The sequence below is a fragment of the Syngnathoides biaculeatus genome, chromosome 19 (genome assembly GCF_019802595.1).
Source record: "Syngnathoides biaculeatus isolate LvHL_M chromosome 19, ASM1980259v1, whole genome shotgun sequence".
Taxonomy (NCBI): Eukaryota; Metazoa; Chordata; class Actinopteri; order Syngnathiformes; family Syngnathidae; genus Syngnathoides; species Syngnathoides biaculeatus.
In genome coordinates, this window is record NC_084658.1 from 13,971,919 (window position 1) to 13,999,294 (window position 27,376).

General features: G+C 45.1%; 1 protein-coding gene across 8 annotated transcripts in view; it reads left to right on the top strand.

Moving 5' to 3' along the window:
• Positions 1-4,444: 4,444 nt before the first annotated feature.
• sulf1 (sulfatase 1) overlaps positions 4,445-27,376 on the top strand; it is a 60,449-nt gene continuing 37,517 nt past the window's right edge. For 5 of the 8 annotated variants that reach the window (XR_009792647.1, XR_009792645.1, XM_061804740.1 and 2 more), the window contains exons 1-3: positions 4,496-4,786; positions 6,147-6,238; positions 10,173-10,292. The gene's annotated coding sequence lies outside the window, so the exon portion shown is untranslated. The other 3 variants (XR_009792643.1, XR_009792644.1, XR_009792646.1) reach the window with 3 other exon arrangements.

The window sequence follows — 27,376 nt, forward strand, 5'->3', positions numbered from 1 at the left end:
GAAATCCTGCGTGATTGTGGGGCTTTTCGGTCTAAATCTTCCCTCTGCCGCGTGCTTATACGTTCAAATCTGAGGCCTCATTACCGAGTCGTCATGTGTTTGTATCTCCCTTGGCTTTCTTTCGCAACTAATACAAGGTTCTTGTTCCTGACCGCAGCGCGGTCGACGTTCCAGACGCTTCGGGGATCATTTCAAAGGCCTGGCGCGGCCCCCGTGCGGGGCGAGGCAGAAAGGACCTATGGGTCCGATGACTCATCGCGATCCACCCGCCTGTTCTTGAGAGCCGAGGAGTCTCGGTGTTACTGGTTTCGAAAGCGCAAATCCACTAACGGGGCAACTCGGTCACGTTATCTGGCTCGAGGCTGTCGGAGAACAGACGAGAGAGAAAAAGCAGGCGTGCGGTCGGCCGGTGACCTTTGTGAGGCAGATTTGTGTTAATCATAAGTGGCAAGCGTATGACAGCCAAGCTGAGGAGTTGCCGGCTAGCGCCAGAAGCTATCGCAGCAGACTACATCTTTACTTAGTGGCCAGTTCTGTCAAGCGGTACGAGCAGACGGGCGCGAATGCCCGACAACCGTCGCCGGATTCAGCGAAGACACCATTGCGAAAGATTATTCCATAAACCTGACCGTTCAAATGTGGTACGGTAAACGGAGTAGACGTGCGTGAATTACAGGGGTGGTGGGGGAAGGGTGAAGTTCCACGGAGAAGCGATAGGGAGGGTGGACGACTTCAAATACTTGGGGTCAAGAATCCAGAGCAATGGAGTCTGCGGTAAGGAAGTGAAGAAACTGGTCCAAGTGGCGTGGAACAGTCGGCGGAAGGTGTCTGGTGTTCTATGTGACGGAAGAGTCGTAGCGGACTAGGATGAAGGGCAAAGTTTAGAAAACGGTGGGGAGACGGTGGCACTGAAGAAACAACTGGAAGCAGAACTGGAGGTGGCAGAAATGAAGATGTTGAGGTTCTTGCTCGGTGTGAACAGGTTGGATAGGATTAGAAACCAGGTCATTAGAAAAGAACCTTTAATAAGTTGGATGTTTTGGAGACAAGGTTAGAGAGACCAGACTTGGATGGTTTAGACATGTTCAGGGGCGAGAGAGTGAGGAAATTGGTAGGAGGGGGCTGAGGATGGAGCTGTCATGGAAGGGAAAAGGTTGATGGCTGTGGGGAGGGAGGACATGAGAAAGATGACACGCTACGGGGACCCCTAACGGGACAAGCCGAAAGAAGAAGAAGAAGAAGAAGACGTGGTAGGGTTGTTGACAACACAATTATTTGCGAGACGTCAAAGTTACAAGAACAAGGGAACAAACATATCATCGACGTATGAATGAAAATGTATTTTTCCCCCATGACTAATCCTTTGATCCAGTCTGAAATGAACTCCAGCGAGGTGCTTGTGATGTTGTGGTTCCCCGATAAAAGAGTTGACCCCCCCGGTGGCCGTTACGTCGCGGAAGGTGCCGGCCAATAACCCGTCCACATCCCGCCCGGTCGATGTTTTCATTTACATATAAAGTTATGGGGAATGCGCACATGGCTTTCATAGTTAGCCTGTGATTTATTTGCTCTGCCTTATTCGATCCAGCGCTGCCAAAATATTTGCTTCTCGCGAGACGTTTATTTATGCCAGAGCCCGTCCGGCAGATGATGACTTATCGGGGATGACTGCTTTGAAGGTGCCCGGGATCAAAAGTGTTTGATCATTTAAATGTGCTGAAACGGCCGACATTTTGGGGGTAAACCGCGCTCGGTTTTAAACGGAGATCGCAGGAAATAATCGCCAGAACAGAAGATCCTCTTGTGCGGAACCCGGCGCATTTCCGCAACTGCGGACGCTGTCACAAAGTGTCGACTTCCACCGTCGGATAAACAACAGGTCAGGAAAAAGGAACGCCAGGTCTTATTAAAGGTTCTTTTACTCCCGAGTTTATCTGGCCAGAATCAATCTTGGCTAGCGGTTTAGTTGCATCTGGCATCAGTGAAACCCAACACGCTCGCTAGCTAGCCCGCCACACGGCTTTAATGACCCGAAGGAGAACCTTCTCAATAAAGCCGCCGTCCGTCTTCTGGTGTGTTTGCGGAGCCCGGTCTCGTGTGCCAGATAACGCTCGTAACGCGCCGTCGGATAACACTGAATCATTTGACTTGGCAGCGGCGGAGGTCGTTCTGCCGCACCGGGGAGAAGAAAGATGGCCGACGACTGATTGATGGGGATGACGTCGGCGATAAGCTCCGTCCGTGAACCTCAAGGGGGCTGGGGGGCGCAAAAAGAATCAATTCCATTCGCCTTGCACCTGTTTCGGCAGCTTATTTCAAAGGGGGGGGGGGGGGGAGTATCCAGTTAGGTTTTTGTTACGCGGCGGAGGCGTTTGGTTCTGCTTTTCCATTTTTTTTTCAGTCATCAGGCTAACGCTGTTTCACCTCACGGTCGTCGGCGGCCGCCGCCAAAAAGCCTGAAGTCACTTTCCTCCGCCGTCATCGTCACTGCGGGAAATGGAACTGCGCGCCGTCTCCCGGATGAAACGAAACACTGACGGACGAATGGGGACGGATTCCTCCGGACCCGTGACTCACGGCTCTGAGCGCAGTTCATCATCGCCAGCGCAAAACAATAAATTGTTATTAAGGGATTTACCGCGGCGCATTACAGTCAGACCTCACGGCTCACCATGTCGTGCGAAGGCCGAATGAGGAAAAAGCCGATGATTTATCGGGAAAGAACGAAGGACTTTTTTTTGGGGGGGGGGCTTCCAGAGCGGTTACATGACCGGCTCGTACGAAGGCACGTGAGGGATTTCTCATGTAATCATGTTCAGACTTTTCAAGCAAAGTGGTACAGCTGTTTTCCGTCTACACGCGTGAGTCCGAATGCCGGAGTCGTGCATCAATCACTGCAGTGGACAGCCATTCCGAAGATGGTTTTCGTCTGAATTCGCGAGTCCGGATGTCAAGGTGCGCATCAGTCAGTCCTGGCGGACAGATACGCATACAAACGCTCGACTCTCGGAGACTCCCGCAGACAGCTATTTAAAAACCGTTTCATGCGCTCGAGTCTTCATGTCAACTTTGCGCAACAGTCATCTTCAAAAAACGTCCTGAAAACCAAGGACGGCTGACTAAAACGCACGAGTCCTTGAACTGGAACTGAACTTCTGACCTTCAGGCGTCTCGCGGTACTGACTGATGCGTGACTTTGAATGTCAAAACCCACGAAGAAGAAAAACATCTGGCGTCCGTGGCGACTGATTCACGCCTTTAGACGTCAAGACGACCTTTTTGAGAACCCGCCCAGTGTGGGGACTGATGTACTATTTTGACGTTGAACTTTGAACACTTGGAAGGAAAAAGCATTTAATGACCTGAAAAGAGAGAGATTCAATTATTTCTCCCTCTAACTTGTTTTTTTCCTAAACTGTTTTCTGACATCCTCCGTCCCCTTGCGTCATCCCCGGGTCCCACGCGGCCGCCTGGAAAATCCCCGTTAAAATCACTTTGGCTATTTTTGCCACACTCTGGCGCTTTTGGACGAGCAGGCCGGCGAACGAATGAGCGAAGGGAAGAGAAGTCGCTTGCGGATTATGAAGCATTTAGTGCAGAGACGCTGGTGACAAGTTCACCGCCAGAATTAAAGAACGTCGCGTCGAGCCAAACAATAATGGTCTTTTGAGTTTCCTCCGATACAGTTCCTGGAAACCCGAGTCCAGAAAAGTCGGGAGGACGGCTTTGGGGGTTGATGTAAATGACCAGCGTGGTGAAGCGTCCCCGATCTCTTCTCCACGAGAGGGCACAGACGACGAGGACAGAACGTGTCATGGTCTGCCTCCGGTTCTGGCCGTTTTTGTGCAGCTTTCAAGAACAAATCCAGATAAAGTCTGGATCTGGATAAAGTCATTTGAAGCCTTCAGAAAATCTGCAGCTGCGACTTCTCGGCAAGCAACGCAGCTTTTTGTCTTATCTGTGAAATAATGTTACGCATGTATTTTATTTAGTGATTGTTCTCGTTATGATCTGAAAAGATGTCGATGAATCGGAAATTCTCACTCACGTTGACGCCTGCGGAAAATTTACCGTAATTTCTCGAAAAAAACGCGCACATTTTTTTCCCAAAGTATTTTTAAAAAGAGAGCATTTATATTTAGGTATGGATGAAAAACAACATTGTATAGGTTAAAAAAGGTATACATATAAATTTGGATATGATATTCGATGACTTATGTTACACATTTATGTTGATTACGGTAATATGGGCCACCAACCTGAACTCTGACCTCGTTAGCCTGGCATGTTTGTTGCTACTGCAACAAAGATCAGAAACGACTGCACGTGAGTTTTTTTTTTTTACGTAAACCAAGACAAAAAAAATTACAACGGCGAGTTTGTGCAGATGATTTTAAAAGAAATATGGACACTCGTGATATGACGACCTGCCAACCCGGAAGTAAACACCGCAGTCCGACACAACGATAATTAGCCTCAATGGCTTCAGGTGGGTGTAAAACAACGTGAGGTCAAACTACGTAGAAACGAGTGTAATGGGCACATTAAAACAAAACAAAAAAAAAAAACAAAAAAGGAAGAGCGCACACTATTGAAATCGTTTCTTTTTTTTAATGTGCCCATTACACTCGTTTCTACGTAGTTTGAGCGCACGTTGTTTTGCTAGCCATAGGAAAGTTATGGCGTCAGGTGGGCGAGAGGCACGGAGGATGACATGCCGCGGGAGCGAAATAGGATCACTGTTCGTGAATTCAGGAGGCACCAGAACTGGACCAAGTCACCAAAGGTAGCCACGATGGATATTTTTCAGATTGCGTGTCCAGTGGCCTGTCCCGAGATTATATTACGGCTACATCATCAACACGTGCACACTGATTATTATTGATTGTTGTACAGATGTTTTTTTTTTTTGAAAAACAATACAAGAACAAACCTAACAAAATATAAATATAGATAATTCCCAATATTTTGAGCATATGGGTAGCAGCAAATTGGCCGTGCGCAATGTACATTGGTAGAAGGGTTTTCCTTTTTTTTGGGGGGGGGGGGATACGCATTATACGCGAGAAATTACGGTAGTCTTCAATTAATCTTGGGCGCACATTTATGGAATGTTGTCGGAAGCGTCAGAGAAAAGCCCGAAGCTGAGATTGAAACCCAGAACCGAAGAATTGTGAAGATTGGAACCGTGAGGAAAACATGCTAACCAGCGTGCCTGCGCCGGTTCTCGTGCCAACCTAAATGTTCCAGAATGTTCGCTGTCGTGACCGACGCGCAACTCCGACACCAAGATGGCTCGTCATGACTCAGACATGAAAGAAAATATGTTGAGGAAGATGTCGCAAGAGTGGCGGAATATGTTCGCCATATGCGTTTATTCTTTCGGCGAAGTTTGTCACTTCACCTACCCCCCCCCCCATCATCTTTCACTTGCAGCCGTTGAGTTACGAAAAGAAATGCGGTGCCAAAAAAATGCTGCGTAGCCTACACGTGCTATTTTATTACCTTCGTCCGCCTCATAAAAGTAATTGATGGCTAAGTTAGGCGCTGGAGTGCGGCTGGACGGACAACCGGTGAAGCGGCTCGGATTGAGAAGCCACCGTGATGTAGTGCCTCTTGGATCCCCACCTCGACACCCTCCCCAACCTCTCGGCCGAGCTCCCTCCGTGGCCGTCGGAACCGCACCAAGGCGTGGAGGCGACCGCACAAAAGAAATATTTGTCCAATCTGTCCAAGCAAACGTCCCCCCCCCCCAACCCCTCGCTCGAGGACCTCGACTTTCCCATCGCGCGCTCGATCCGCGTTCTGTGTAATTGAAAAAGAGGAGTGATGCTTGGAAGTGGGTGGGGGTGCTGGCTCAAGATGAGAAAATACTCGCAGCGTGTGATGGATTATAAACACGGATAACAGTAAAAGTGAAGCTCGTAAAAATGTGACATTCAAATATATTTTCCCTTTCTTTCAAATATGTCAAGTGATGAGCGCACCAGACAAGATGAATTTAGTGCAACTCTGAAGCTGTACGACGAGGCACCGATTTCTTTACATCTTGACTGATTTTTTTAAAAATTTTTTTTAAATGTGAGAAATATACTTGGCAAGGGGGAACAAAAAATCATGAATGGGTGTTCTTCTTTCTCTTGTAGTGTGCGACGTCCTCAAGATAAGCAACACATCACGACGTAGACATAGCGATACCGCTCGGACCTTCGCAGAAATGCTCGAGTTTTGGACGATTGTGAGTAATTTTGTCTCTTGAGCAGCTTTCAGATTTACGATTGTCAATAAGTTTGCCCGAGCAGGTCTTTGATCTTTTAATACAAGACATCCGATAATGGGCCCTTTGCTAAATTTGATCAGAAAAAGCTCAAAACCTGACGTAAAAGTTGTTTTTTTGGTATAAGTAAGAGGTTAAATTTTATACTTGATGGGTGGACTGGCATTCCAAAGACCCAATTTATTAATACAAGCTACTAAAGAATCCATTTTGATTCAATATTTTTCTTCAGTGGATCATCTTTTCGAAATTGAAACAATAGATTTGGACGACAGGAAGGGATTTGAGTCGGGCTAAAAGGTTGCCGTGTGTATTTTGTCTGTTTTCCTTTTGTTTCGCTCACCGTCAGCTTTCCATCCAGAGGTCGGAAGTTCCCTTTTCGAATGCGCCCCCCCAGCCCCCCACCCCGTTCCTTAAAAGAGCTTTTAAGAGAACATTGCAATGTGTGTGCGTGTGAAGGGGGGGAAATAAAAAGGGTTGCCAGGGCGGCGAAAAGCGACTTGTTTGCTCACGTCGCGACCTCCAGAATGGACCGGGACACAGATGGGTTTGTTTTTTTTTTTTTTTTGTTTTTTTTTTTTGTTTTTTTTTCTTTCTTCTGACCTCAACCCCGCTGCGTGTTTGGGGAGACATGGAAACCCCGGCGGGAACGAGCAGGCATCCAATTGAAGGCACGAACATGTCTGAATAGAGTGAGACGGGCGGTGAAAGTCGGGTTGCGGTGGGGGGGCAGGGAAGTTTATTGGGATGAGGTCAGTATAATGCGAGTCGTCTTAAAAACAGCTTTTTTTTTCGGGTTACCGACGAACCCGATCACCCGCTAATCTCCAGCACGGCCGTGCGGTGGGTTGACGCGGTACGAATCGGCGGAGTCCAGGCGTTGACCTCTGGAGGCTCCGCGCAGCCATAAAACTTCAAAGCTCTGCGACTTAAGAAATCATCTGGCTTCCCCCCCCCACTCCCTTCCATATTTGCTTCTCGCGCCGTTTTCTTGTGGGAACCAAGTGCAGCATCCCTGATAATATCTGAGAAACATCCAGGACTCGGCTGTAAGTATACTACACCCTGGGCTGTACTGTGGAACCTCCAAGGGCAACCAGAAGTCAGCCACTCTTAAAATACTAAGCAATTCTTAACTTTAAAAATGGGATATTATAGTAAATTGAATTTTAATGGTTTGTATACTTGTATAATAGTTGTGCGTCTGACCACCCGTCAAGTCTTAGATTACACAAACGATTCCAGTGAACCTTTGCAATCCTCAGGGTTTAGGGACCAAACCTCAGCGGGAATAGCAAAAAAAATCTGTCATGAAGTCAGGGACGCACACCCCAAATCCTGTTTAGGATGGCCTATAATAATAGTTTAAATATCCTCCAAACTTATGGTATTTCAGAATCACATTACAGGGAGTCCTCGGTCGAGGACTGAGATCCGTTCCTGCAGAAGTGACTTAACTCGAATTTCGACTTCAGTCTGATTCCACCATTAAAATCAGGATTTACTTCAAAATACTTTGTACAAAAAACTAATACATTGAAGTAAACAAGATGGTGTACTTAGAGGTTGATGGAGAAGAAGAAGGTGAGGCTCTACTTGAATAATTGTCACCATGGTCGACCGACTGAAGCCTCGGCGGTGTTGGTGTCTCTCCTTTCTTCAATCTTTTCATGATCTTGAGCTTCGTTTCCATGGTCACGGATTTTCTTTTGGATGCAGAAGCATTGCTAAAAGACGCAGCTTTCTTCTTTGAGGCCAGACTTTCTACAAAGGGGGGCGAAAAATGCAAAGATACTCCCGGCGCACAAACACGAAGAAGCAATAGCTAGACAAAATGCCGGACTGGGTACCAGCGTTGTAAAGTCGAAACGTCTTAGGTGCTGATGTTTGTCGCCGAGAAAGTTAAAAGCTTGGATGTTGCGTTACAAGTACAATTGATCTCAAAACTAGTCGAGGAAGTTCATCAGAGTAAATATTACTCATTCCTACCCACCCGCGATCGTTAGTACTGTACTCTCACCAGCGGTATTTTTGAAAGGAGCCTGAAAGTCTAAATGCGCCCGCAGTTGAGTTGTCGCGCCAGGTGACGGAGTTTCATGTGTCACAAGAGTGAGCTTAAAAGGGGGCGGGGTCCAGGATGTCGCAGCGCAGTTGCGACTTGTTGACAGGTGCGAGGTGAAAGGTCACCGGGGGTTGTCACGGCAACGCAAGGCTGAAAAAGTTTCCAGAAGCCGTCCGACCGTGGACTGCAATAGTCATCTGGTGGTTTGCAAGTCTTTTGAGTTTAGAACCTTGCAAAAGTTCTGGAGCTTCTCGTTCGAACTTGTCTTCAGCTAAAATACTTGACGGCGCAGGTGGCAGAAGCCCCAGTAGAACGCGACTTTTGTTTCAGCAACATTGGGAGTAGGAACGAGCCGAGAACGTTCGAGAGGAGAGTGCCGCAAGGGTCCTGGGCTGGCTAGGGGTCTCTGGTTACATGTTGTCACCCGCCTCTCAACCTGTTTGTCTGTTTTAGCCAAGGAGATGGGGGGGGGGGGGGGGTTTGATGGCGACGCGGATTCAATGGAGTCCATTCAGCAGGGACCCCCTTGCTTACTTTGGCTTCTTATGGGGAAGCTAATCAAAAGCGAGAGGCCATTTCAAGTCAACCAATCGTGAACCGATTTGCTGAAAAGTGCTCCCGAGCCTGTTTTAGCCCTCGTCGGAACGGATGGGAATCAAATTAATCAGTTCAACGCGGTTTAAATTGAGCTGCAGTAACATTTCAACATCCTTAAAAATGGGGAAAAAAACAAGACGAGAGACTCTCTTGGGCTACTCTTGACGAGTTTTTGTAAAGCAGGAAGGACAGAATGGCCAGTCGGGTGACTATCAATAATTTATAACATCCTAACCTGTCTACAAAATCACTACAGTGGTTATCTTGAGTTTTTCAAAATACGCTAAGATGATGAATACACATGAATGACCAGTTCCTTCTGCGCGGAATCCTTTAAGCAATCAGCACTCGCTACTGTTTTTTTAAAATAAAAAAAGATCCAGAATTTCAATCTTGAGGCAACATAATGCCACACGACCCCCGCACTGTGAGAAAAGAGGCAGTTTTTCCAAAGTTCCAGACAGTTAAACCGTTCAAGATTTATTCTCAAGCTGTTTTCCACACTTTAAATTGGTTGATAACAGACAGCATGGGGATAAACTTATAGTATCGATTTGCTAAAAATATGAAAATGAGTTTACATAGTTTACCAGATGTTTGTTTTAGTTCAAAAAAAGCTATGCGAGGACCAGAAAGTGACTTTCCTCGCAAAACAGAGGCCAGAGAACCAACCACATGGCAACAGGCCATCTGCTGCTATGCGACCTGGGACTCGCCGAGCGGCATCCGAACGGGCCGGCGGCGGTCCATGTCGGTCCCTCGGTGCGCCGGCGCTAGCAGATGGACTTCGCGGCCTGATTGAGAACCCTCAGGGGACCCGCAGAGGAATGACCACGTTCAGCGGGAGAACGTTAAGAGTGTACTTTGCTGCCCTGGTCCTCCTCTGCTCTTCCTCCTCTTTCTCGTGTTCCTCCCCCAGCTGGCCGGCAGATGGGAGGACCTGCCGGCCAAGACGGGGAGAAAGGGAATGAGGAAGAAGAGGGCTGAAAGTAAATGATAGTGACTGATAAGCACACTTGTGGCTGAACTTAGATAGCCCTGTGTGTGTTTAAGACAGCTGTGTGTGTGTGTGTGTGTCTGTTTTGTTTACAAGTGTCCTCACAAAGTGCAGGAAGCCACAGACAGTGCGGGGGAAGATGATGACGATGTCATTTGAAGGGGAGGGTGTGGGGTGGGGTGGGGGGCAAACGCCGCGCTTGCTTGTGTGTTCACGCCCGTGCTTTTGTGCGTTTGCAGATAATCTCCCCAGTCCTGCTTTTTATTTACCTTTCCGGAGGCCCTCGACAGAGGAAGCCGGCGGGGGCGCGGACATCAACAGGGACTCGTCCCGCTGAGATTCATGCGCGTAAACACCAGGTACTCGCGTCATCGCGCTTGGGTCTGTGTGGAAATGTGCGGGCGGGTGTTGTTTTTAGTTGTACACACAAGTGCTAGCAACACGCGGGGAAGTTGGGTCGTCATTTCATCGCATAATCTTTGTGCTGATTGTTTTTTTTTTTTTTCAATATATCTATGAACTATTGTATTATGAGTGAAATGTAAGGCTGGAGGATGAATTGATTTTGCTGATTATTTTGTGATCAGAGACTCAGTCGCATTGAAATTTGCCATTTGTGCAGTATGTTGCAAAAGCAGTTATTTTTTAAAATTTTTCACATCTTGGAAACTTTTGACCCTAATTATGTCTGTCCATGCCCTTCTTTTTTTACTTAAAAAATATATATTTTTATTTTGGATGTGAAAGTTGACATAAATTGGTGAGAAAGAAAAGTCTTACTTTCAAAAGTTTTTGGTGTTGGAGGAATAAGCAAAGCCCAGAAGGGGGTGGCAAAATTTAATTTGAATAATGTCATTGTTAGTCTTTTTTTTTTTTTTAAGTGAAAACGACAAGAACCTGACATTTGATCGAAAGCCTGTAAATCCTAGTTGTAGTTGAATGCCTCCAAAAATTACTTTCCATGGGCAAAATTAAGTTTCTGGCAAGACGTTGCAGCTAAATATTCAAATCGCTTAATAAAAAGTGCTGTGAGAATTACTTTCCGGACCCTGCTGGACTTGGTCTATTGTCATCTGCCCGTGAGGCTCGTCATGCATGTAGCGTGTTCGGGCTACAATGCCGCCATAAATCCATTTCACGGGGACGCTAACTTATCGACTTCCTGCCTTTTGCTGTTAACGCAGCGGCCATGATTGCCTCCATATTTAATTTACAAATTTTCTTCACCGATGACCAGGCACATTCAGAAAATACTTTTTAAATTTTGCTTTGACCATCGGGCGATCGAGCGCCCTCCCACAGGTGTCCATTTTCTTTCATTGCAGCCCGCTACGCCTTTACGGCGCCGTAAATGGGGGATGACATGTCATCTGGCTTCCTCTCCTCCGCCTCCCTGCCTTGTTCTTCTTGCCCCACGTCTATAAAATTCTAATTTTGCCTTTCAAGCATCTCTGGCTGGGAAAGTGGAGCGAGTCGACCGTGAGAGAAAATGGTTACTTGACAGGCTCAGGCCTGGTCTTCCTCTGGTACGGTGGATTCGTTAGGACTACTGACTACGGGCCCAAATGGCAAGTCCCACTTTTACAACACGTATAAAGGCGTATGAAGGTGCAATTGGAGTATTACAATTTGGGTCAATATTTATTTTGAGGCCCACAGAAAAAGGCCTTGCTGTAACTGACTGGTCACCACCGGTAAATTCACGTACTGTTGTCTCCATTTTTATTGTGGTCTGGACTCAAGGAAATCTTTTGCGTTAATAAATGAGCTCCACTATTTACTACGCATCATTTAGAGGTTTGAATACCTTGTTGATTGGCCGAGGTGCGTTTGTGGGCTTTTAATTCCCTGTAACGGCGAATGCTTCCTGTCGAGCTGATTGAGCCACTAATGTACGGCACCCCGTGTACCTTTCGGCTAAATGTGTTGTTTGTTTTTTGATAGGCCGCATTGTATTCCAGTGGGTTTTATGTCCGTCTGAGTGGCGCGTCAGAATGCGCTAAAATAAACTTTCATCCTTTGGGGATTGCCCGTAAAGCTTGGTACCGCCAGCAGTCATAATCCCGCTTGTCTCTTGGGCCGACAACATGACTGGAAAACTGCGGCACATTCACAGTGTCCAGTCTTTTACGCGCCAAACCCACTCCAGGTCGTGTGTCATACTGTCTTCGCTTTAGTGCGTTACACCCTGGCAAGACTGTTTAATTAGACAAAATTGGCACAAGACTGTAGTGGTGTGGAAAATACCTTGTTGTGAAGGTGCTGTTAGCATCCTTGTTAAAACCGTTTAGCCTTGTGCGGGAATTGTATTTTCTGATACACGTGTGAACGGATCTGCAACCAAAATGGTTTTGTCACTGATAGCTTAATGATACTTTGGCATCTGGAAACATTTTGGCTCTCCTCAGATTCCATTGCGAGCATGTGTGAAGAGTTGCTAGGTTGGGTGTGCACACGCATGTTTATTTTTCTAACATGACAACGTGGGGTCAAGCACTTATGTCTTACTTTTTATTTACGAAGAGAGTGCAATGATGCGTTGCCAATCTTTCACAATGTCTCTTGTTCCGAATCTGATGTTGATTATCACGCGAATAGACCCACTCTGGCTTTCCCTCGGCGGAATTCGGAGACAAATACTGCAAGGGCCCAAACGCTAGCATAAGTCATCAGCACATATTGTTTTTTTTTACAGCTTCATCGAGGTTTCCTGCATTCCTCTCCAGGCTGCAGATTTCTCCCCATTAGCCACATGTTGAACAAAGTTAAAAGACGCTCTCGCCTCGAATTGTTGATTGTTGTTTCCAGAACATCCGAGGGGGGGGGGGGGGACGCTGGGTTTCCGCTCACCAACTTATTAGTCCCAGCGGCCAAGTGTTTCGCAGGCTCTGTGGGACTTTGCGAGATGTTGTCGGGCTATTGTGTTGTGTGTGTGTGATTTAAAAAAAAAAAAAAAAAAAATGCTTTGAATGTGTTAATGGTTCTGTCCTTTGACTGGATCTCATTTACGAGAAACTGATTGCAAATGACTTCTTGAGAGATACTTTTCCTGCCAGTGTGCATGTTTTCTTTGACTCCTCCACACTTTCTTTGGGTCTTTCAAGTCTGTGACAGTTCTAAATTGATCCCGAAGTCAACAACCTGTCTGCCCCCCCCCTCCCCCCCCCCACACACACACACACCAGGCCGATCCCTTGCGTGCGCTAGTCTGGCTTTTCGCAAGCAGTTTGAGGAGCGCCCTTAATTTACGAGTCATTTCCTTAAGAAAACACGCCGTCTGGACAAGCCCGCATTTAAGGATGCCCATTTGGAGGCGTTTGATTACACAGGAAAGCTGATGACAAAGGCAACTTGTTAGGACTGATCCATTTAGTCTGGAAACCGCAGTTTAATCGATGGGAGTCCCTAAATTCTAAGCCCCACTGAGGCTGATTATTGCTGTCGTTTCGCCACAAGTCACTGCCTGACTATCTAACTATGACACGAATGACTGTCAGTTATTGTTAGTTGTTACACTTGCACGACACACACAGAATTTTTATGCTTTGATATTTGCTGCAATATTTCGTGTCGCATTCATGTTAATCCTCTGGCAATGTTTTGCCATTTGGTTCGCGTCTTTATGCAGTCAGTGCTCCCTTCGTTATTGCAACACAGGGTTCTCATTGGGGAAACCTTGGAGGAGTGCAAAATTTCCCACCTTATCCTGGTTTTGGATTCACTTCTACCGCAGGGTTCAAAATAGATACAGAAAGAGGCTATAAAGGAGAAAATGTGCTCATCTAAGCATCTGCTCAGGTGGATGAAGTTGAATTTAGTGACTCTTTCCACAGCCGTTTAATAGACGTGGATCCAGAAAGTGACACTAAATACACAGCTCTACTGTGAGTGATTATTGCCGTTGTTTGGCTGTTAATCATTGATCAAGTTATATATCTATCCTTTGCCGAACTATCAGAGGAAAGGCTGTCACATGAGGTGCTACAGTTAATCATGATAGATGCACTAAGTCAGGTACAGTATTTATGGACAGGGGTTCGATTCATTTATGGTAGATCCTGGAAGTTGATCCAGTCCTTCGGGAGGCGTCGATCTTCACGCTCCACCGTTTAGTTCATCTTTGCAACACCGGCCTGTCATTGGGGAAACCTTGAAAAAAGTGCGAGACCTCCAACTTCGGCTGTCTTACACTTTTATCGCAACAATCCATGTCAACAGGTGGGTTCAATTTCCATTCTGGCTCAAATTTATTGGGCAGCTTGGCTCGGCTGTGTGCAATGCCATGGGGTCTAAATAAATACGGGAACAGCCTGTAACGCTGCACTAGAATATTGTGAATTCAGTCAGGTTTTATTGGACACCAAAAGCCAAATATTTGTAGTGATTCATCGCAACATAAAAGCCTTCAGCAGGTGGTTTTGGTGGATTGCAGCCATTTTTTCATGTAGCGTTAAGCCAAGGTCATCGTGCAGGGGTATCGTTCATATCTATACGGGCTTAGATTGTAATATAGTGGCCTTCGGTTTATAGTTTTACCTCATCGCATCTGGTTCTTTTAAGGGATCTTTGGTGGAAGCAAACGGTACCTTTGAGGAGCTGGTCCCTATATTGTTGTTTATGGTTGTGAACTGGTGGAAAAAATGTCATCCTCTACATTTTCTTACCCTGATGTCTTCTGCAGCACTTTTTATAGAAGGGCCTTGCTCTCATAAAAACCTGAGGTGAGAATCATCTTTTCAGGTGATAGCACAATTCCCCGTTTAAATCACACACTGAAGGATTACTCCCATCACACCGCCCTTTTTTGTTCTTCTGCTGCAGTCTTTTAATAAGCCTGCCAAAACAGCTGTTTGTCAGTGGTGATGGTCCATTAGTTTACCACCTGTCTCACACTAGAAATAAATACTCCCCCTGCCCACCAGATCTTTGCGGCTTTGTGTTCTCACCTTTCAGTTTTACAGTTCTTGCATTTTTTTTTTTTTTTTTTTTTTTTTTACTGCGGTTACCGTACAGCAACTAATACGGGCCGCCCCCATTTCGAAGGCAAGCAAAGTGGCGTTAAAAGACAACAGCATCATTTCAGAAAGTGCCAAGGTTATCCCAGTACCCAAGAGTTTTTCATGAAAAAAAAAAAAAATCTGTTCTCCCTCAGGGGTTACGGATAAAGACGAGTCATACGGTTGTAGTACATATTCCATCTGTTATGCTAACGTCTAAATAAGGTATAAATGTTCCCCAAAAAAAGGCCTACTTGCAGTACAAAGGCAGTACAACACAGACATTTATCAGTGGAAATAGTTTAAATTTTCTCATAAAGTTCCCGTTATGCACGATTAACGACTGACAACCAGACATTAATTTGCCTGGAGGAATCTATGTCAAAAAGGAAAGAGGGCAGTTTTGTTTTCCCTAACAATACTGGCTTTCTCGTTCCCTCTCACTTCCGAACTTAGATATTTCCGTCTTTGGGGGCAAGAGGGCGATAGATCTACTTTTTTGACATTTTGCCCTTCAGCAAATGCCCTTAGGCCCCCTTCTTTTCAGCTTTGAGCAGAACAAGGTTGCTTCTTGTCCTAGAATTTCAGTGCCATAAATCAATAGACCCGCTAGAATGAGAATAAGTTTTTTTTTTTTTTTCTTCCCCCTGGCCTGATGAATAGAGATGTTAAGTGTGAACTACCGGCGGCTTTTTGTCAAATGAGTCTGGAGAATACCAAGTAGATGTTGGTGAAGATCCAAATGAGCGCACTGTCTAGCATCACTCACTTTCCAATACAAGGATAAGTCAAGACCTGCTCCTCGGAAAGAGTCCTGACAGACGATTTATGGTCTTACCTTGTCTCAAGATTCTTGCTTGACTGCTGCTTTAAATCCACCTCTGAAGCCATCTACAGTGGAGTCTCCGGAGAGTTTGAGTTTGTGAAAGTACCGGAGAGTGTTACAAATGATCCATTAACTTTCAACGCCACACGCTGCCTTTTACTCCGGGATGTCAGATTAAAAGTTGCTTAACGATGTGCTGGGAACATTATCTCCCACTGCAATGATGTGGCGATAGGGAGTTTGAATAATGAGCCGAAGGAGACGTGACGAGCAGATGTTATTCCGATCTGGTGCTTTAAGCTGAGCTCACCCGAGCGCTCCGTAACTGTGAGGTCTGCGCTACTCGCAACGTGTGCAGCGCCGAGCTGTCATTTAGCAAAAAGCCTGGAGACGGATCCAGAACGGTCGTCGATGTGTTGTCCAAAGTGTTTTGCATATGCATATGTTTCATAGATGCTTAAAAACTGTTATCAGAGGTGTTACCAATTACTGTATCGCAAAGATGCTAACCCTTAATACTTATTGCTGACTAATTTTACTGGACTGCCGGGCAGCCAGAAACACAGACTGAATTCAAGGCTTATTTTAGAATTGGAAGGATGTATCAGGTATCACTAATGTCGGGAGTCGTGCTCATTTCTGCCTCCTGGACATTCCAGGAAATCGAGAGCTTTGGCATATTTTAAGCAAGTGCTTATTGGTATTGCTTTTAGCGCTGAATTACGGGGGCCATCAGAGATCCTGATGTCCTGATCCTGCCTCCGAATCCAGAACAATTTTCAGGTGATCTTTACCCCCAACTCCCCCATTCTGTCTGTTCTACTCTTAGAGGGCCTTGACACGTTTAAAAAGGCTGAAAAAGGGAGGCCACGCTCGCGACTTTTACCTGTGACACGAGACAGACCAGTGCTAGTTTGTTCAGACCAAATTACCCCCTGTATAAATTGCACCTTTTTAAGATGACGACCACTTTCTTTTTTTAATAAGTGCAAGTAGCTGTTTTCCTGATAGTAGTCTTGTTTGTCTGTTGACGGCTGTCTTGCCCCACAAGGAACTGATTGCTTTTTGGTCACACACCTACTTAACTGGTTTGTTTGTCTTATGTTAGTCTGGAATTCAGGTTGAGTCTTCAATCAGTTCTTTTAAAAGAAATAAGCGGCACTAGTGCTCCTGGAGTTCTTGGTTCAGGTTGCATTTCCCCATATGCTTCCTTAATCTTTGGGTCTTGTTCGTTGCGGCTCCTTCGGAGCCAGGTAATACGCGCTAACCTCATAACCCTGCCGTCAAATGCCTTTAATGCCCTCATTTCATCTGAAATCCAAGTGCGACGGAGGGCTCTTCTAAGTGAAAGCGACTATCTCCAAAGGACTGCTGATGCGAGCTGTAAAACGTCTGGCCGGGTACAGCCTGGGAGATATCGCACAATTCTGGTCCGATTACCTCAGCACCTCAGTGAACAGTCACTCTGAGATGAGAATGTTGCGGTGGCTTTCCACAGGAGCTGTGCAACTCTTCACATTTGGACAGCACCACACCAGAAGGTCGTTTGTCAAATCTGTGGCAAGAAACGACTACTTACTCTACAGAGTTTGATTCCCAGCCAGATAAGGACAGGCTTCACAAGATTGGGTGACCCCCGCCCCCTTTCCTTTGCGAACATAGGTCTAGAGTGTGATAAAATACCTCCCATCCCCTCCTCCTTGATGTATAATGTCTAATCTTTTCCAGGCTCTTATATCCTTGACGCAGATTGTGTGTTTTTGCAGCCTGGCTCCAGCTGGAACTCTTTTCCAGGCCAAAACCGAAGGGTGTAAATGAGCAGCTGACCCATAATTTTGCATTCCAACTTTTAAGTGTTTTGAATTAGCCTCTGCAATTGAGGACCTTTTGAATCTGTCTCTGCAACTTTTGATGTGTTCTTTTGCTTGACTGCTGGACTGCACTCGCTGATTTGTATTTGTTGGCCTCTCATATAAATGGCCTGGATCCTTTTCCTCTGGGCTTTTCTTTTTTTGTGTGTTTTAAATAACATCTTAAAATCAAGTCTTTCGGCGGTGCACAAATTTCCCCATCCTGAACAGTCTTGCTTCCTTGAGCACTCCAATTCCATTATGAAAGACTTGTTGAGCAACTTTTTTTGGCGAGCTCCACTCAAGCCATCTCGTCAAATAACCCCAAAATAAAATATCTTCAACATGAAGGTAGATGAGAGCTCGCAGACATTTTTGCTTGTCAACATGTGTTTCTTTTTTTTTCCCCCGCTGAACTCAAAGCATCCCACTGATGTTAATGAATCCAATTTTCATATAAAGGGAGGCTTTTTAGCACCGGTAGCTTTTTGGCCGGCTTTGAAGTAGCCCTCTGGTTATTTTTTCTGCTTGACAGATCAGAGCGACTTTGCGGGAATCAAAAGAGGAAGTGCCTTGCTGCCCCAGGTAAACGCTAACTCGCAACTAAGCCGGGGACGTTTTGAAAGCTAATACGGCTACTGCCGAGTTTGGGGCCATCTGGACAATTTGCCCTCTTGAAAGAGGCCGTGGGCTTCACTTATGCCTTGCGGGACTTGGGCATACCCAGCGAGAATTAATCCGGTTTCTACTCGCTTTGGATTTGGGGCCGATTTCATGCCCCATTGGATGTTGTAAAATAACTCCAAGAGGTCCAGCAACATTTTTATAACTGGACAGACTTTCTCGGTCGGTCTTTCTTGTTGGAAGGTGTCAGTTGTCAGCTTTGACTTTTATTTGCGAGGGATTTGCTCGTATAATTAGCTCGAGGAGATGGAACCTGTTCTGAGATTGTTTGACCCAAGAGCGAGCGGCGCTAGTAAAGTTGTTGACCAAAGCTATCCGGCCGGGCATGTCTGCCCGATCTTCCACTCCTTTAGCAGGAATGCGGGGTGCTGAAATTCTCATTTTGTGGCATGTCTGAAGAATTCTCCTTTGCACCTGGGGATTTCTTTTCTTCCCAAGAGAACAGTAGGTACTGAGGGATGAGACATGGCCAATTTAGCTGCCAGATGAGTGAGATGGATTTTTTTCTTTTTGTTAAACCAAGGGACATTCTTTTATTACCACTTCAACCAAAACCAAAGAGGGCAAGGAGGCATTTTTCCCCACTTACCCCCTGAAGGTTCGACAACAAACACTGTGGCTTTGTGCAAAATGACAAACTGTTAGTGCACGGTTGATACCGAGGTAGCAAGTCTTTTCCTCATTGGAAATGTTGGGTGAGGGAGGGGGCTCGCTAGATAGGAGGGCTTACAATGAATCAATGCCACGTTTGTGCTTAACTCCTCCACCGAGATATGAGAAATCAAATTTGACGTGCAAAATAATCTCCTGGAAATGGTACGGTGTATACTTGTGTGGCCCACGTGTTCCAACTTACAAAGTTTGTGTCATCATATGATCAAACCAAAGCGTTTTTATCTTTTAGGAGCACACTCTGCAACCACTTTAGTGCGGAACCTCAAATAAAATAACGCGATTCATTGAAATATTTGCGCGAAAACAGATGAAATAGAATTAAAGGATTATGTTCCAAAACGTTGCCTTTGTTCTCCGTAGATGAGCGACAGATGATTGTCAAAAAAATGTATCAACTTGTCAAAAACAGACGCATAACACTGAACCAAGAATGGGTGGTCTCATAAGTTTTTGTGTATTTTTGAGGTATACATTTTTTATAACTATAGATACACCACCCGCGTGAAAATACACCAATAAAACCAAGCAAGTAAATGTTGACTGAGCTGTGTGTACATTTAACGTTCATATTTTTGGAGTGTTTTCTAACGAGTGGTTGAGTTTAAACGTAATCCTTATGCGGTTTAGTACTGGAAAGGCAGCAAATGACAATACCGTGCAAATGTGGACTTTATTGTAATGGAATCATGCAAGGACAATATTTTTGGACTGCAGCTCACAATGTTGTCATTTGCAATTAAAGCAGCTATTGCCTTTTATTGGTTATTCGGAAATGGTTTAAAAAAAAAAAAAAACGTCTAGCCAACTGTAAAACAAACACCGCCCAAACTTGGAACCGTTTATTAAAGTAGGACCTGTGGAAATGACCGAAATCCCCTTAAAATTGAGTTTTTCAAACCAATTTGCCAACTTCCTCCTTGTCTTTGGGGTTTTTGTGTTTTTTGTTTGTGTGTCTGCTCGATGTCGTGTTGGCAGATGAGTTTTCCTTTTTCCACAAAGCATTGCAAACCCAATTCTGGAGGATCATGTACGAAACCTGCTGATCATACTTGACATTCCAAAATGATTTTTAGTTACTGCAACTAATTAATTTATTTTGCCCCTGCAGTAGCACGTCTCTCAATGATCCTGCAACAACTCGATCGGACCATAAGTCTTAAGTATTACAACAGAATCTTTCGTTTATCAGCACGCCATCGTTACCTCGGGGCTGGGTGCGCAGTCGTGATAGATTGGAGTATCTCTGCTATAACAAGTACTTCGTGTTTGCCTTTAGGCTTTGGTTCACACAGAACCGAGTGCTGATATCTGATAACCTTCCCCAATCCAATGGACGGCCAGAGCAAACTTGCCAGTAATGATCGGTATGCGTCTGGGAGACCGAAGCTGCGAGCTCCCGCTGGACATCCAAATACCACTCTTGTATTATTCCCAAACTGTCTTCTTCTACCACCTGATGACAAAACGCCTGATGAGTTCTAATTTCTTTTTTTTTTTTTTTGGCTGCAGCACATATCTCAAGCTCATCAGCTGCTGACACAGAGAGGATGTAGCGTTAGCGTAATATGTCAATATGTTTTGTATTGAGTCTGAACATGTTTGCGCCCCTAGGGAATAATCTGACTTCAAGATCAAGTTTTTTTATTTTTCCGCTTGGCAGTTTTGCGTCATACGCCGGGATCCGCAGCTTCATCTGGGAGCAGCGTGTTTTGTCATCAGGGCATCCTTCAGAACTGATAAAAAAAAAAAAAAAAAAACCTCCCCATGATGCATTTTGTATCGTAATCATCTGCTTTCTACTGAAGAGGGTTTAGTGAGAGCCCGTGACCAAAGTGTCATACTCGTCTAATCCCTGAACTCTCTGACTTCTCAAAGCCCGGTCAAAGGTCCTGCGACCTCCCCCTTCACTCTTGCCAACACACAATACAGTCAGGGTACGGCTATTTGAGAGGAACATCGTGACATTTTACTATAAAGCCGTTTCCTATGAGGTCTTTTCATGAAACTGAATTATTATTGCAAGGCCACTTTACCGGCGAAGGGTAATCACCGATTGCATTCATTAGTTGTACTTTGAATGGGGGCAGAACTGCTAAAAGAAACGGCATTTTGGTCAACTAAAATTAAATTGAGCAGAATAGATTGAAGATTCCAACATAAGACCTTTTGACTGCGAGGCACTCCGTGACAAAACTGCTGATGGTCATGGTTTAGGGTCGGTGTTTAGGTAGTTTGACCACAATCCTCTCCGAGAAGGTGGTCGGCTTCAGTTTGCAAAATCCCGATCTGCTACCCGGAAGGCTCCAGAGATATATTTTGTATTCCCAAGCTGACCCCCGTCTAAGCCGCCGCCCATGTTATTTATGATCTTTTTATATTCAGTCAGCGCACCGTTTTGATTCCAGCCTCGGCTCAAGTAGCGAAGAAGTAATGTGTGGCGAGAGCTCCATAAAGCTTTCGGCGTTTTCTCTCCCGACGTGTCCGCCGCCGAGCTGAGGAGACGTTATTCAATCTTTGTCAGGAAATCAAATTCGCGAGTTCCGAATCCAGTTGAGCGTCAGGACTGTTGAGTTCATTATGAGCAACTCCACTCATACCCGCTCATTTATCACTTCCCTCACAAAACACTTGTGGCTTTTCGTTAGTTTTAACGTCGGTGATATTTGCTTTGATTTATGTGAACAATTTCTTCTTGGGGGAAAAAAAAAAGAGCTGGACGTGTGATGTGATGACACAAGCTCACACTCCAAGCCTTTATTCAGCTTGGAAGCCATGAAAAGTTCCTCAGTCGTTCCAGAACGGATGTTCCTGGGATCCTTTGGCCATCTGGATCCGCACAAGAACAGGATATGAAGCATCAGGAACTAAGAAGGCTTCTTTTTCGGATATGAAACTGGAGAATCCTCCATTCCCGCCCCACTTTTCACCTGGCCAACACAAACTGGGTTGGATGTTTTATTTCATATCTTTTATTCTCCCCGATTGCCCACTTTTTGGTTCTTGCCGGCCTTCCTTTCTGTAAACATCATAGCCGTGCACTTTATCAATATGAGTCCAACCATTCAGTTTTATGTGACAGCGTGTTGGCTTAGCTGTCCCGTGTAGCATTCACTTGACATTCTTTTCAGTATGCGAAAATAGATCCGTTCACCATACATCTGTCTAAATACGTCGACCCTTGAGGAGTTTAACTTTCCGCTTTGTCCAAAAGTGTCCAGAAGGAGTGAAGATGTCGACTACTACCTTAGTTTGTCACGCTAGCTCGCTAGCTGAGTGTACCAAATGGTGGTCGTTTGTTTAAAAAAAAAAAAAAAAAAAAGTGCCTAAAACAAAAGAAGGCTTTTCATTTTTCCGCCCGTTTTCTACAGATTATCTTCAAGGCTTCTTGATTGAACTTTTTCTGCTTGAGTTGAAATAACTATTATCAGGATTTATTGTTTTCCATCTGATGGCTTTGGCCTTGTCATCAGAATCTTCCTGTGTGATAATTCACCGCAAAGCAGTTTGTGCCACTTTTTTTTTCCTTTTTTTTTTTTTGCCTTCATCATCGCAGCTGAGCTCCCGCCCTGCGAGGGATGATAAGACCTTTACTCACAGGATATTCCAAATTCCTTGACAGATTGTTTTTGCCAGCGTCCCCTCTGTCCTCTGCAGTTTATTTGTTCAAACAAGACCGTTTTGAAGAGAGGGGAGGGGTAATATGATGGTATAGTTTACTTCACATTTTTTTGTGGTGGGGTCTGGTTGTTGCTATCCAGCCACGTACAGAAGCACACAGAGGAGACAAAAAAAAAAAAGAAAAAAACAGCCTCGCCGCCATGCATATTCATGCCCATGTAGCCACAAACTCCCACACGCTGTGAAAGCAAGCTTGGCTCTTGCGAAAAGTGTGCTGTCCTGGACTGGAGTTGTTGATCGCCAGCCAAGGAGGACGCTAACAAAGTGATACACAGAAGGCCAACCCCCCACCCCACCACACCCCACCACACCCCATGGCAGCTGTATGGTACACACACAAAAAAACCTTTTCGCATCTCCCTTTCTTTAGCCGTCCTTTTGTCTTTTCACTTTCTCTGACTTGGCTGCCGTCGGACAGTCGATTCCATTCCTGCGGAACAAAGGAAATTATGTGCTTAATTGGATTATTTGGGGGTTTTCCTCAAATGAGCGCTCACACACCCGCGCAACTCTGAATTTTCATCTGAAGCCCCTTCACAGCATTTGACGGCCTTTGTCTTTAGTACAGAACCCATAAAAAATGAGCTAGTGTGGCATGGTATAAGTTTGAAATGATGCTAAACAGTTTTGGGATTGTTGTTTGAGGTTTGAACTATTAATATAGCAGCTTTTTTAGTGAAGCGTCCATTATTTACATCCATCCATCCATTATCCAAGCCACTTACCCTCACAAGGGTCGCCGGAGCCTATCCAAGCTAGCTTCGGGCGAAAGGCGGACTACACCCTAAACTGGTCACCAGTCAGTCGCAGGGCGGACATCGACACCATCAGTGAGTGGGAACCGATCCCACGCTGCCCAAACCAAAGTCAGGCGTGTGTACCACTAACACAATCAGTGAGTCCATTATTAACAGTTTTTTGTTATTCCTGCCAGTGCTGGATCCGGATATTGGACGTTTACTTTACATCGGAACTGAACTCTTGTAAATCGTGTTCTGTTTTAGAAAAGTTGACTAAAGACTTGACGAATTAGTGGGCAGTTAGCTAGCAAGCAGTGACAACCTCACAAAATAGCATCAGTACTTTTCATCAAACATGGCGAACGAAACATTGTCATATGACTAAAGCAAAAATTTTTACTTTTGGTCCCATTTGGTCAAAGTCCAGATTATGCAAGAAGACACGTTGACAGAATCCCCCTTTTCATAGTCGTGGTAGTACGTAAATGTAATCCTATCTTAAAAGGTGGAAATATCTTGCATACTTGTGGTCACGGCCTACAGTTTCTTCCACTGAGACATCATAAAACAAAGATGCTGATACGCGCTTAGGAGCAGGTGTAGCAACTTGGCTCAGGTGAATAAACCGCAAAGCTCTCCTCAACTCAAGCTGGCATTGCTGGAATTTGCACCTGTTCCGGAGACCTTTTTTTTTTTTTTTTTTTTAAGTCCTTTCCTGAGGCTTTAATCAAAACCTCTCATACAGTCTCCACTTTTTTTTGTCTCAGGAAAATGGATGGTGTTTATCTGTTTTCATTTGATGCCACTGACACACACACCAAATGTTTGTCTGTGTGAGTGCTTTGCGGCCTTCGTCCTTGCGGTAAGTCGAGCGCGTTGGCAGGCGCTGCCGCTTGTCAGTGGCTTCTCTGGTCGACCGAGCGTGTCCAATCTGTGGCGGAGGCAGGTCGTCGGTTGTAATCATTCCAAGTGTCCGGTCGGCGGAGGATGTATTCATTCCAGCATACATTTATTTATTCAAGTCGCCTGTCGTGATCAAAACGGCGTGGAGAGCAAAATCAGTGGAAAAGATGTTGCCAGTTGAATATCGGCCGAGGTCTTTGTGGTGCGACTTTCTGGCCCAGGCAACGCAACCATCTACTTTTGCCTTCACGCTCTTTAGTAGCTCATCTGTTTCTTTGCCTTTACAGGAATGTTCTTCGATCTGGCGCTTTAAAAGGTGGCCAAAAACCTAAAATGCTACCACCACAGATTCCGTGTTAGCGCTCCTTCGGCTTGGCGGAGTCGTCGTCTTTGCTGATTGCGCTTAGTTTGGAGATCACGGTGGTTGTGTGCCCATTAGGTCTGTTTATTAACCGGCTCTTTTATGGTATGATGGATAATCCTGCTGCTAAGTCAATATGTAGCAGTCTGATCTTTTCCTTGTCTCCGCCTAATTGAGCTACCAAAAGAAAAATCTAAAGCCTCTAAAGAGGCATATGAATGGCATTCTGTACCTGACACAAATCCTTATTCCGTTCTGCAACGGGCTACTGGAGGTGCGCTTTGTGGGATTATTTTGAACATTGACGAGTGCTTGAGCCCTTCCTTGCCAGGAGAAGCTTTCCACCTTCTCACCCAAAAGGGATTAAGCCGGGTCGGACTTCCAGAGACCCGCAATTCTGCGCAGATAGATGGAAGACAGGAAGGAGGTGGAGGTTACAACAACAATTACTGCTCTTTGAACTGAGTACAGAATAGCAAATGAAGCAAACACTTTAGCCACAGATTGTTTGACTTCCCTCAGTGCTTTCCTTGACAATCCCTTCCCCCCCATCCCGACCCCCGTGCGTGATTTACGGTTGTCTTTCATCTTCTCGACAGACCCGGTGAAAGTGATGTGTATCTCACCGGCTTACATACCACATCTTAGTCCTTTACAGCGTCGGTTTCTGTCCGTTTTAGTATGAACCCCAAGGCGGTCCTGTATCATTTGTCATCCTGTGGATGAGGCGATCGGGGACAAAGATGGGTTTCTCGTGTTATCAGTTCTCATCAAAAGGCCTAATCCCGTTTTAAAGATCACTTTCTCTCTCTGGGTGGTCTGTCACGAGCGCAGAAGTCTATGAATTCTGACATTGCAGTGAACCCCCGTTTATCTCGGGGGATACGTTCAGGCCTCTCCCTCAATAAATGAAAATCTGGGATAACAAATTAAACTCGCAAGTCAAGGCACCACAAAACCCATAATCAATCACTTTAAAGTCTGTGATTATGGTAGGGTGCCAACAATTAATTTGGATGTAGCCGGGTAATACTGCACTCCTCTGTCTGGGTGTGGATGTTGAGCTCTGTTTTGGACAACTGCGTGTTAAATATTTCTGGCAACTTGTCCGTACTGATGGTTGTTGTTATTTGGGGAAGATCTGGATGTACTTTTTGGGTCCACTTATATTCGACACTCCTGCTGAATGCGAAATGTCGACGTCCTCTTAAGTGTTTGCACCTGTTGATCATTTCCCCCAGCTAAAGAGATTTTGTTCTTATTGATGCCTCGTCCTCTTGTTTGTCCTGCTCGAGGAAATCTGAAAGAATGTTGCTGTTTTTTTTTTTCTGAACTTTTGGTGAACCCGTTACATTTCGGTACAGAGCAGCTTATCTTTTTTTCGTATAAAATTTGGCAGATGTTCGCACTCGTTGGCGAGTGTGACTGAGCATTGGCCAAAGGATAAAACCATTACATGCAAGACAAACAGACTATAGTTCCGTTAAGGATTCTGCTGTTCTCATTTAAAACTGGACACAGGGTGTTCAGTCCTTGGCTTTGATTATTTATGATTCAGAACCACCACATTTGATAATGCTGGCTGTAAACGAGAAGGCCTTCCATTGCTGTTTTCAAAACTGTTGCGGTTCAGTAAGGTTCCTGGGATGTCTGGTGTGAATAATTATCTTGAGGTCTTGCCGTAGCCTCTCAATCGGGGTGAGGTCAGGACTTTATATCTGTACACAAGCTTGTACAAAGCTGGAAAAGGTTACAAAAGTATTCACAAAACTTTTGTTAATTTGTCCACAGGCAAATTTGTCTATAAATGAAGAAATTACAGCACTGTTGCTTCTCTTCCAAGGAGTACAGAATCTTCAATAAGAACCCGAGAGTGTCAGCTGAAGACTTACAGAAATCATTTGCACATTCCAATATCTCTGTTGCCAAAAGTACTATGCATAAAACATTCGCTAAAAAGGGCCTTCATGGGAGAACACCAAGGAGGAAGGTTCCAAAGCAGGAACTGGAAAATGTTCTGTGGACAGGTAAAACCAAAGATGACACCAACAACAAAACTTTATCCCAACTGTGAAGCACGATGAACTGACTTGTTGCCAAGATCACATAAAAACACAGTGACAGGGAATCTCAATACAAACGGCGACAAACACGTGTCGCTTTCTTAACAGACCTTGAAATCCGATCATCATTCCCCACCGATTAGTCATCTCAGCCCCCTGATAATGACCTCATTATGGGCGAGCTAGCGTATTCGCTTTTTTTTTTGTTCGTTAGCCACTCTGTAGTGGAAGTGTGCCCCTTGTTGATGTTGATTGTAGTGGCTATACACCAACTTTTTTAAGTGTAAAGATAAACACCCAAATTGTTTTTGGCGATCAAAAAGTCTGACAAGTGGCGACTCAAGTCCTCGTTGAGCCCCCAAAACTCAGTTAACTAAATGAAAAACAGTATAACGCTATACTGAATCTCCACAGTTCAGTACTACATTGTTCTCAATCTTTTCACCATTTGACTTCTAACATGAAGAATGTATTTGGAAACGTATCACGGAATGCATTTTATTTTTAAAACAGACCCGTTTTGAGTTGCCTTTATACGTACTGTTTTGACACATGGTGCAATAATATCCAAGCCACAGCGGTACATATTTTCCTTGTTTTCACTCTGTCTTATTTCCTTGCCCCCGCTGGCCCCGCCATGCCTACTGTATTCATGTCTCCTGCCTG